Source organism: Haemaphysalis longicornis, unplaced genomic scaffold (genome assembly GCF_048455015.1).
Source record: "Haemaphysalis longicornis isolate Haplotype H1 unplaced genomic scaffold, Haemaphysalis longicornis Haplotype H1 scaffold_9, whole genome shotgun sequence".
Lineage (NCBI taxonomy): Eukaryota > Metazoa > Arthropoda > Arachnida > Ixodida > Ixodidae > Haemaphysalis > Haemaphysalis longicornis.
In genome coordinates this window covers 81,043,078-81,052,658 of record NW_027526460.1, presented here as the reverse complement: position 1 = coordinate 81,052,658, position 9,581 = coordinate 81,043,078, and the positions used below count along the sequence as shown (strand labels likewise).

Sequence of the window (9,581 nt, the reverse complement as noted above, 5' to 3'; positions counted from 1 at the left end):
GACGAGGTGGTCGTTTCGTGGCAGTACCGAAACCGCTTATACTACCCCGAGCTCTCTTATATATCATGGTAGGTGTCGGACGACTCGCTAAATCGGAGATGAACGTAGAACAACCTGTGTTTTCAGCACAGTCCCACTGTTTTGACCACTTTGTAACACCGCAGGAAGCGGAAAATTAAACCAGGAACGCGAGTGCCTAGAAATCCGCGGAAAAAATGAGCTCGAAAATGGCCATGTTGGCGCGAAGCTCGTGCTTTCCGAATTCAAACATCTCGACTTTAGGGGGCCGTAACTCCAGTAACCACAGTCGCATACAGCACGAGCACTAAGGGACCCCGCGTTTCGAAGTGTAATGCTCCTCCGTACCAAGAAGCGAGGGAACCCCCTCCAAAGCGTCACCACGGAACAGTACGAGCGTGATATCAATGCGAATCTCGCGTGCGAGGTACGCTGATTGCTGAATTATTGCGGTGTGTGAGAAATGAGATGTGGCGGTCTTCTTCCAAGCTCCCCAAACACTTCCCCGCTGCTGTGACACCATTAGCGTTGTGGATTGCCCCGCTGAGCCGACACTCGACGAATATAGCCGACCAGGTCGGTGCTATCTCCGCTCTGATCGGTTGCACCAAGATGCCACTCCTTGTCTCCCCTTCTTCTCCCCGTTTCTCCGAGGCAAATAAACGCTTGGTTGGCAGCACACGGCTTGCGTAGCATACACCAAGCCCTCTCTCATCAAGCAGTGCACGCGGACTTTCTGAGCGCCAACAGAAGCACGTGCACGGTGTACGCAAGCGTTCGTGCTGCGCAAGGGGTCTCCGCCCATCTGCCTTTCCACCAATAACAACTCAAAGAAGTGCACCTTTACCCACGGAGACAATTCCCGCCATCTTAAACCGAACTGTTTTCTCTGAATGATGGTCTTGGCTAGTCTGTTAGCTCCAAGAGTTCTGTAGCCAAGCAACGGCTTCACTTCAAGCTGGTTTAGAGATTTTTAGTGCATCAAGAGCGGGCAACAGAGAAAGGGTCAAGCACTAAGCCGGGCACGATCGTGCCATTTGCCTATATTTCGCTTCATAGGGACTCAGGAAAAGCACTTGAGATACATTGAAGCCTTGTTATTACGAAATTCTGTGAATACAAAATTGGTTTTATTATAAGCAATACTTCGTGAAAAGCTGGTATGACATTCTTTATATGCAGTGCAGATGTGGCCCCGAAACACTTCTGGTAAATCTACATTTTGTTATTACGAATGCCTACGGTGCTGACAAGGTAGCGGCTGACTACTAAGCCCCGTTCAAGTTTTGAGCCCTGTTCGTGCAAGGTGCCAGAAGGAGAACGCTTTTCAGAGGAGTTTAGGCAAAGCTTTGTGTTCGTCTACGCTTGTGACAAAAGTGCGGATGTCGGAAGCAAATTGTGAGCCCAACTCCGGCGCACCGACAAAAGGAGGCTTTACTTAGAAGGTAGAAAGGGGCAAAAGAGAATAAAAAAGAGGAGGACAAACGGGAGAAGCGAAGATGAAAAGGAGTGGGGTGAAGCGGAGCGTAGAAGAGGCGTTGTGTACGTCGGGGAAGAGGGGGAGGCGGACAAGGAGTTGTCATTACCCTCCATGTTGGCGTGCAGCGCGCCGAAGAATCCGCACATCGCGAGGATCACCAGGGCGAACAAATGAAGGCAGCTCATGGTGGCAAGATTGCTGGAAGAAGGAAAGTTAGGGAGAGAGAAAAAATGATGATCCCCCTACTTTTTACGAATAGCACGAACAAAGTATGAGAATAAGCAAAAGAAAGCATACTGTTTAGAATATTCAAGAGTCACCCTAACCTATTGTTTTTCTTTGTAGATTTTCATTAGACACGGAACAAGGGTGTCCGTTCGATATCTTTAATTATGATAAAAAATTGTATAAAGCCCTTTGTGCACACAGAGAAACATGGCTGAAGTTTGCTTTCCGAAAAAAAGTTTGCCTACCTAAAAAATCCCATACACTGCAGGTCTCCAGAATTTTGGACAAGTCGCAAGTAATTTTAGACTTTTCCTGCTGCAAGACGCTAAATATTGCTCCTATGCCATAGGGTCTCGCTTTGTAGAAACTGTGCATACTGACAAATAAGCTCGATTGATCAATTCTTCATTTCAGCGAAAAGAAATAAATTTACAAACTTGACATTTCCCGAAATTGCCAAAATGTTTAGCCCTGTTTCTCTGTATCCAGACAATTTAGGCTGTTAAATATTTTAGTCTTCCTCCTCCATCCTCTTCCATTAATGGTATCAAGTGTAGTTTGTGTTGAAAACATAGTTCATTATAAAAATTCGGCGCTACATTGCGGGTCTGTTGCGGACTTTGGTTTAATTTGAAAACCAATCTAAGAAGGCCAGTTTTTATTTTTGCGTTCTCTCACAAATTGAAGCCAAGCGCTTTATCATTAAGAATATTTACTTCAGGATCATAACCAGTGCTCATTACGTCCAAGCCACTTGTGAGGTTATTTTTAGGGGGCGGTGAGTAACTGCGTCTCGTTCCCTGGCGCCAACTTAGAGCAGCTGTTAACTGTGGTGCCCTTGATACAAAAACGTGTTCGAAGCACGTTCAAGTAGGTTTCCGCAATGTGGCGCAGCTTCTTTCACACAAAGTGGTTGCACGCGCACTGCACTCTCTGAGGAGGCGTGCAGATCCGGGTCGTTCCAAAGCGAATTCCGGAAAGCAACCGTTTCGAGCAGCGACTCCTCTTGTCATATTCCTTCTGTACGCAAATTATCTCTGCACCAATCATGTTCCTCCGTACGGAGATAACAAACTCAAAGGTGCAGTCGTACCGAGATAGGCATAACCGAGATAACCGAGGCATAGAGATAACCGAGCCCCTTCAAAAAGCAGCCCTTCGCCACGCAGCTCAGGAATAACGGTCGCTTTATGGGTACCCCGGAACACCGTTTTTCAGCGTTTTTTTTTTAGAAATCTTGAATGTTTGTAGAACGCTGTCAATCAACGCACCCAGTACTTAGACCACGGGGTTGCAAAGTATCTCTGCCAAAAAGTGGTGCCCCATGCCAGTGAGATCACTCGGAAACTTGCTTTAAATAATTTACCCTCTTTGCCAGTCCAGACGTTCTTCGTACGCCGGAATAACGTCATTACAGCGGTGTAGCGGCTACTGGCTGGTGTGCCTCCCTCTGTAGCAATAAACGCACTGGATAACCACCAATAAAATCAAGCCACAGGAGCAAAACAGAAGCGGAAGGCAAATCCGAAGTGACGAGCAAATCACGCAGTGCTACTCCGTACTGGGGATACGTGAAGCTTTCGCAGTGCCTCCAGACGTGAAGGAAAAAGTTACAAAGTTTATCCGCGGTGTTCCGGAGCCCCTTTAACGCAAAGGTAGTTCTGAAGGTTGTCACTGAAAAGTTGTGAGATTCGTTGTCCGAACGAGCACAAGCTTGCATTTTGATATTCCTTGCCGCAAGCCTATAAACAGAGCTGTAAAGGTTTATGGCGCCACATATTGTACCGGGCGATTAGTTGGAAGCAGCAATATTTAAACTGTCACCTGTGCCGTCTTATAAATTATGGATGAGCTGTCGCTGGCAGTAGCGATAAACCACGTTTGCTAATATCCGACATTCACAAGCCCGTTTCTCGTCTTCAGAAGCTCATTATCAGTGTGTCGAACCGAAAAAAATACCCGTTCGGTTATGGTTCTGTTTCAGGCGAAATCATTTTGTTCCGGTTATGTTCCGGTTCGACAAAATCACCTGCCGAACCGGTTCGGGAACTGGCTCTGGAGCTTGAGCCGGTTCGCGAACCGAATCGAAGGGTTGATTTATCACTGAAATTATAAAAAGAACGTTTAGTAGTTAAAAACGACAGTCAAATCAAAATAAAAAAATTCAAGATGCTGCTGCTCCCCAAGGGCAGTGGCGCAATTGCGAAGCAAACTTTAAACAATTATGACATATTATAAAAACAGATGAAATGGCGACGTTACCACCTACTTTCTCACCCAGACTTTGCGTTCTCCTAGCGACTATACATAAAGCCCCCGCCAAGAGATATGACGGTGGGGTATATTTTCTGGCCGTTTTTTTGTTGAAATCGCAATCGTCGCTATGGAATCGCCCATGACGATGACCTGCAAGCCTTAAAAGTAGGCCTGCGTACTGGCGCGTTCAAATACCAGTGCTTAATAACAATGGGGCACATTTGTTTTATATTTGTAACAAAAGAGAAAAATCCTGCAACAGGCACATAAATACTACCAATAAATTAGACTATTTGGTCACCTTGAATAATTTGTTATCGGTCACCTTATCGAATGTGTTCCTTACACTGTTGTTAAGGTAGGCTTAGTTAACGCTCAGTCACTGCATTATTGCTCTAACCACTGTTTTCCTTTTGCAATAGCTATACCGGATGTGTGCATTACAATCAGTATGTCATCGTGTCGCCTGACCCCCGGCCATCATTTCGTGTGCTACATTGCGGAACAGATAATGCTGTTACAAAATGAAAGGGAAAGGGAAATGGAGCATGAGATGGGATTTTTTTGGGTAGCCGCTCTTTAATTCGTCCACAGCAGGACTCCCCTCTTAAACGAATAGTAGTAGAAGTAATTTAGCCAGTTGGGCAGTGCACAAGTTTACCTTCGAAAAAAAAGGAGATCTCAAAGACACAAAACTGCAGAACAAGAAGAAAAGAGGATCGCTGGGCGATTGGGACACTGTGAGGTACCGGCCTGCCTTTCTGCACGTGTCATCTGCTTTATTACTCTTCCTGGTTTCAAGACAAGGTCCAGGGCTGCAGTGTCTTGCCAAGGGATTAAGTGCGCACCTTACAGTTCTCCCTGACATATCTGTTGTTATTTCTACCTGTAAAAAAACAGAACTTGTCCACTGTACTGCCCTCAAAAACAGACCACGGAACTCACTTCCTTTGCATTGATAACACGTTTCGTTGTTAAAGGCAGGCCAAAGAAAAGTATAGATCAATATCCACGTTTTGGTACTTTTTTTACTTATTCGGTTTTACTTACTTTTTGTGTAATATTTAGAACAACGTGATTTGCCTTTTCTTTGTTGCTGTTTTCCGTGTAACCACATTTAAAAAACCTGGCGCATTTGATCCCGCGTACTATATCTCTGCTCCGAGGCGCAGCTTATGTTGCAGGCCGGCAGACTCATATTAACCAGCTGGTGATATTAAACGTGGATCAAAATCTCGATACATGGACGCTCTCGATTTCGATCTACTTCAGAAAAACGGTCGTGGGGAAGGTAGATCAAGGCCACTTGTGGTCAGGAACAAACGGTTTAGCCACTCAGCAGCTCCTGCGGTCACACTTGTCAAGTATTAACAATTGGCAGGTATCGGACCGTTTAAACAAATTATGAAATGCAAAACGTTTTCATACACCGGGAGTGGGCTTTCGCAGTTGCGCAGCGGAGCACTCCTGTAGCCTGATTGCTCCTCTAAAGTCGCAGCTAGGAAAGGCCAAAGTCGTTTGATATCCTCTGCAAGGTGCCGAGAATGACATTTCGTTTTATCAGCTTGCACTACGCTCGCGTGTCCAGCAGCAACAGACCATTGCTACATTGGCGCTCATTTATTTCTCCTGATAGCGCGCGATAGTGTTCAATTGTCTGGAGGGGAAAGAGCGCGAGCTGGTACGAACTTGATGGTAGGTGAAAGAAAAAAAGCCTGAATTGCATTGGCTGTTCAATATCAAAAACTGTGGGTCGAACCGTTTCGGCATGAACCGGTCGGTCACCGTTATTTCTTTTTTCGGTTCAGTTCCGGTTCGAGTTCGGCGTGCTCAAAAATTATCGGTTCGGGTTCGGGTTCATTTCTGCCAAAAATACCGGTTCAGTTCCGGTTTTCGGTTCGGTTCGGCTCCGGTTCGACACCCTGCTTATTATGCGAACAACTCGGCTCCAAAAAAATAAAGAAACCGTAATATATGTAGTCTTTGCCAAAGTCAACGCATTGTAGGGACTTAGAAGAGTACTGACACGACATTTTGAAGGCGAGGTAACTTCGAAGATAGGTTAGTGTGAACACACACATCACCTGCAAAATATCAGCACCAAATTCAGCCTAGAACATATTCAAAATAAAGTTTAAAGTGTTCGAAGCGCAACCACGCAGCCAGCGGAAGACCTCGCGCAATCAACAATCCCTGGATGTGAAGTAAATCACCAACATCCAAACACGTCACGAGTTTCTGTTGGCAGCTTCCGCACGGCCGGCTCGCCGCTCTGATAAGACGTCGGTCTTTTGCTCTCGAGCAACGAACCATCCGAGAGTAGGCTGCGGAGGCACGGGGATTACGTTGGCTCATCGGTCAGCAGGCTGCGACCTAAGTTCTACAGTGGTTCCATACACTCTATCTTTATTGCTTTTTTATTATACTGGACGTGCAAACGCACCAGGTACACAAAAACCGCAATAGCCGAACAGCACGGTCGCTGTGCAAACTGCAGCCACGGCAGCGACGTGGGACAGGCTGGCGTAGGTAGCTCGAGCGATAACGAAATGGGACATTAGTCCCTAACAAGGCAGCCCATATCAGAAATGATTTAATGACGCGACGGGTAATTGCATTAAAAATTGTTCTCCTCACGGCTTACGAGAGCAGCAATCGAATATCCGCACAGTGTCAAGCCTAACGCATCTGTAGGAAGGCCTGTAGTCAGACCGGCCGGCTGCCCCCAGCGCGTCTCCCACTGTCTCGAGCATCGCACGTCGTTGTCTAGCCGTGGCAGCTATTTGTACTCGCGACTCCTCCATCACGTCCACCGTTGCTTTTTTAATGAAGCGGCTCATGAGGTGAGCCGCTTCACCTCATGAGCCTCGTAATCCCCGCGCCGTGACTCGAGTGTCTACGACATGTCGAGAGTGGTCAACCAGCGTTGAACCATCTTAAGCTCCCTATGGCACCAAGACTGCCAGAACAGAGGCCCTCGCTATGCATGTAGCGAATCAGAATAGGAAATGAGGGGCTTCTAGAAATAGCACAGAAATAAGAGTTGGCAGTCAGGAAAACCTCGGAAAGCAAAAGGGAGGTTGTTGTAGGTCATTGAAACAGATAAAGAATTTGGAAAGAAAGAAAGAAAGCGGAGAAAAAATGCCCGCCACATGGGAACCGAACCTACGACCTCCAGAATACCGGTCTGGTGCGATAACCACTACGCTACTGGCGGGGCTGTTTCCTCCTCCCCCTCGCTTCTGCGGTATTTATGTCAATGTAATTTTTTTCCTGTGCTTGGGGGTGGTAGCCAGCGCCACTCTGACTTCTCGGTGTGAAGGGGACCTTCTTTTTAATCCCCGCGCCGTGACTCGTGTGTCTACGACATGTCGAGAGTGGTCAACCAGCGTTGAACCCTCTGAAAGGGACACTGAAGTGAATTTGTCAAGCACCCGGTTTTACTTGCGCTGCGTAGACTGGCTCAAATTACCACACTTTTCATCGTTCATCCGGTTGATAAGTCGTTAATTATTTTATAAAGTGGGAAAGAAGAAAAACTACCATGTGCGGTCTGTGGCGGCCGCACCAACTAGAGCTGTGACGTCGTGAGGAGATGGCACCGTGTTTGGACGATGCCCGAGGTTAGCATTCAGACAAGTTTCGGTTTCGGTTCTGTAAAACAACATGCTTGACATCCGACGGCATCGTTGGATGGGCATTCTCGATGTCTCAGTAGTCACCGTACCGCCCTTCTGCCATATTGTCGGCTGTAAAATGCCTGAGATAAGCCTCCCAGGACGGCTTGGAATAGTAGAAATCACTAGCCGAGTCCTACGCAGTGGATGACCGCCCTCCGCGTCACCGCTGACGCTGAAATGCCATGCGCTTGTCCCGCATATTCGGAGCTTGCCTCACTCATGCCTGTATCGTAAAAAGCGTGTTCGCACCAGGCAAAGGGTGTGCTGATTCAGGCCTGTGCCCACTTCCCGCAAGCAGTCGGTGCTTGTGGCAACAGCACGCTAACGAGAACTCGCTAGCGCGTCAGTGGCAGCCTGCGCACGTTCTGCGAACTCGCTCGTGGAGCAGTGAACGTTACGGCCCAAAAATGGTGAACTCAGTTTAGAAAACATCGGCCGAAAACGAAAAAATCAACTGTAGAAAAAAAAAAAGATGTACCCTCGGGGACTCGAACTTGCGACTTGCAAAATTATAACCTAGCGCCTCAAACCACTCAGCCACAGGCCAACTGCGCCGAGGTTGGATATATAAGGTATATAATGTATAACCAGTTTACACTTTTCTTTAGCCTTATCATTTGAGGTACTTTAGGTGACTATTTGTTGTATAGCGCCCATGCAGTAAGCATCCCCCAAGTTTCCACAATATCTCACGTCTAGCAATTGCATTTCTTAGACGGAAAAGCGTTCGCAGGTGCATAGTCATGCTGCTGGCCGCTGTGCTTGTTCGCCCAGCGCGAAAAAGTGCTTCCCGCACCCTAGTTTTACGCTGTACGGTAAAAATATCAGTTGATTTTATTTCCTTAGTACCTATATTGACTTCACTGACTCTTCTCCCGCCTTCAAGAGGCCTTATATTTTCCTACTGGCGTACCAGTCAGCGAACGTCCCATGTTGGCTTGTACAGCGCTTTTGTGAAGCGACCTTTACTTGAAGCTAGATGCAGTGTACAAACTAACAAAGTAAAGAAAGGCGCATTCTTCCATTCACAAACGTTTTGTGGCTTCGTTTCAACTGAGCAAACGAACTGCGACGACCCGTCGGCGGCCGGCGGACGAAACGCTGGGCCGACTGACTCTGTCTGAAGGCCGGGGAGCCATGCAGTAGCGCAGCCAATTGCGAGTTCGGCTCCTCCCGACGTCACACGAAAATGCCACAGAAAATGGGCGAGAGTAAAGAGAGGAGGACAGCATTTTCTAATTAGTTTTTCTACTAAATAAAATCGCGTAAACGTGCCCAGAGTGGTCGAAACATGGCCTGGGGACTCCGGACTACAATTCGCGCCAGTAATCCCGCAATGTTTACATATCACTTCAGTGTCCCTTTAAGCTCCCTATGGCACCAAGACTGCCAGAACAGAGGCCCTCGCTATGCATGTTGCGAATCAGAGTAGCAAATGAGGGGCTCGTAGAAATAACACAGAAATAAGGGTTGGCAGTCAATAAAACCTCGGAAAGCAAAGGGGAGGTTGTGGTAGGTCATTGAAACAGATAAAAAATTTGGAAAGAATAAAAGGGGAGAAAAAATGTCCGCCAGGTGGGATCCGAACCCACGACCTCCAGAATACCGGTCTGGTGCGATAACCACTACGCTACCGGCGGTGCGATTTTCCCCTCCACTTTCTGTGGTATTGATGTTTCGGTATTTTTGTGCGATACCCACTACGCTACCGGCGGGGCGATTTTCCCCTCCACTTTCTGTGGTATTTATGTTTAGGTATTTTTGTTTCTTATGTTTGGGGATGGTAGCCAGCGCCCACTTCTTCTGCACTTTCTTTCTTTCCAAATTCTTTATCTGTTTCAATGACCTACCACATCCTCCCCTTTGTTTTCCGAGGTTTTCTTCACTGCCAACTCCTATTTTCTGTGTTAATTTCAACG

At 47.1% G+C, this 9,581-nt stretch overlaps 1 non-coding gene across 1 annotated transcript; it reads right to left on the bottom strand.

The window, feature by feature from the left end:
- Nucleotides 1–9,229: 9,229 nt before the first annotated feature.
- Trnat-ggu (transfer RNA threonine (anticodon GGU)) lies at nucleotides 9,230–9,302 on the bottom strand. Its single transcript has one exon. It is a non-coding gene; the product is annotated as a tRNA-Thr (tRNA).
- Nucleotides 9,303–9,581: the final 279 nt, after the last annotated feature.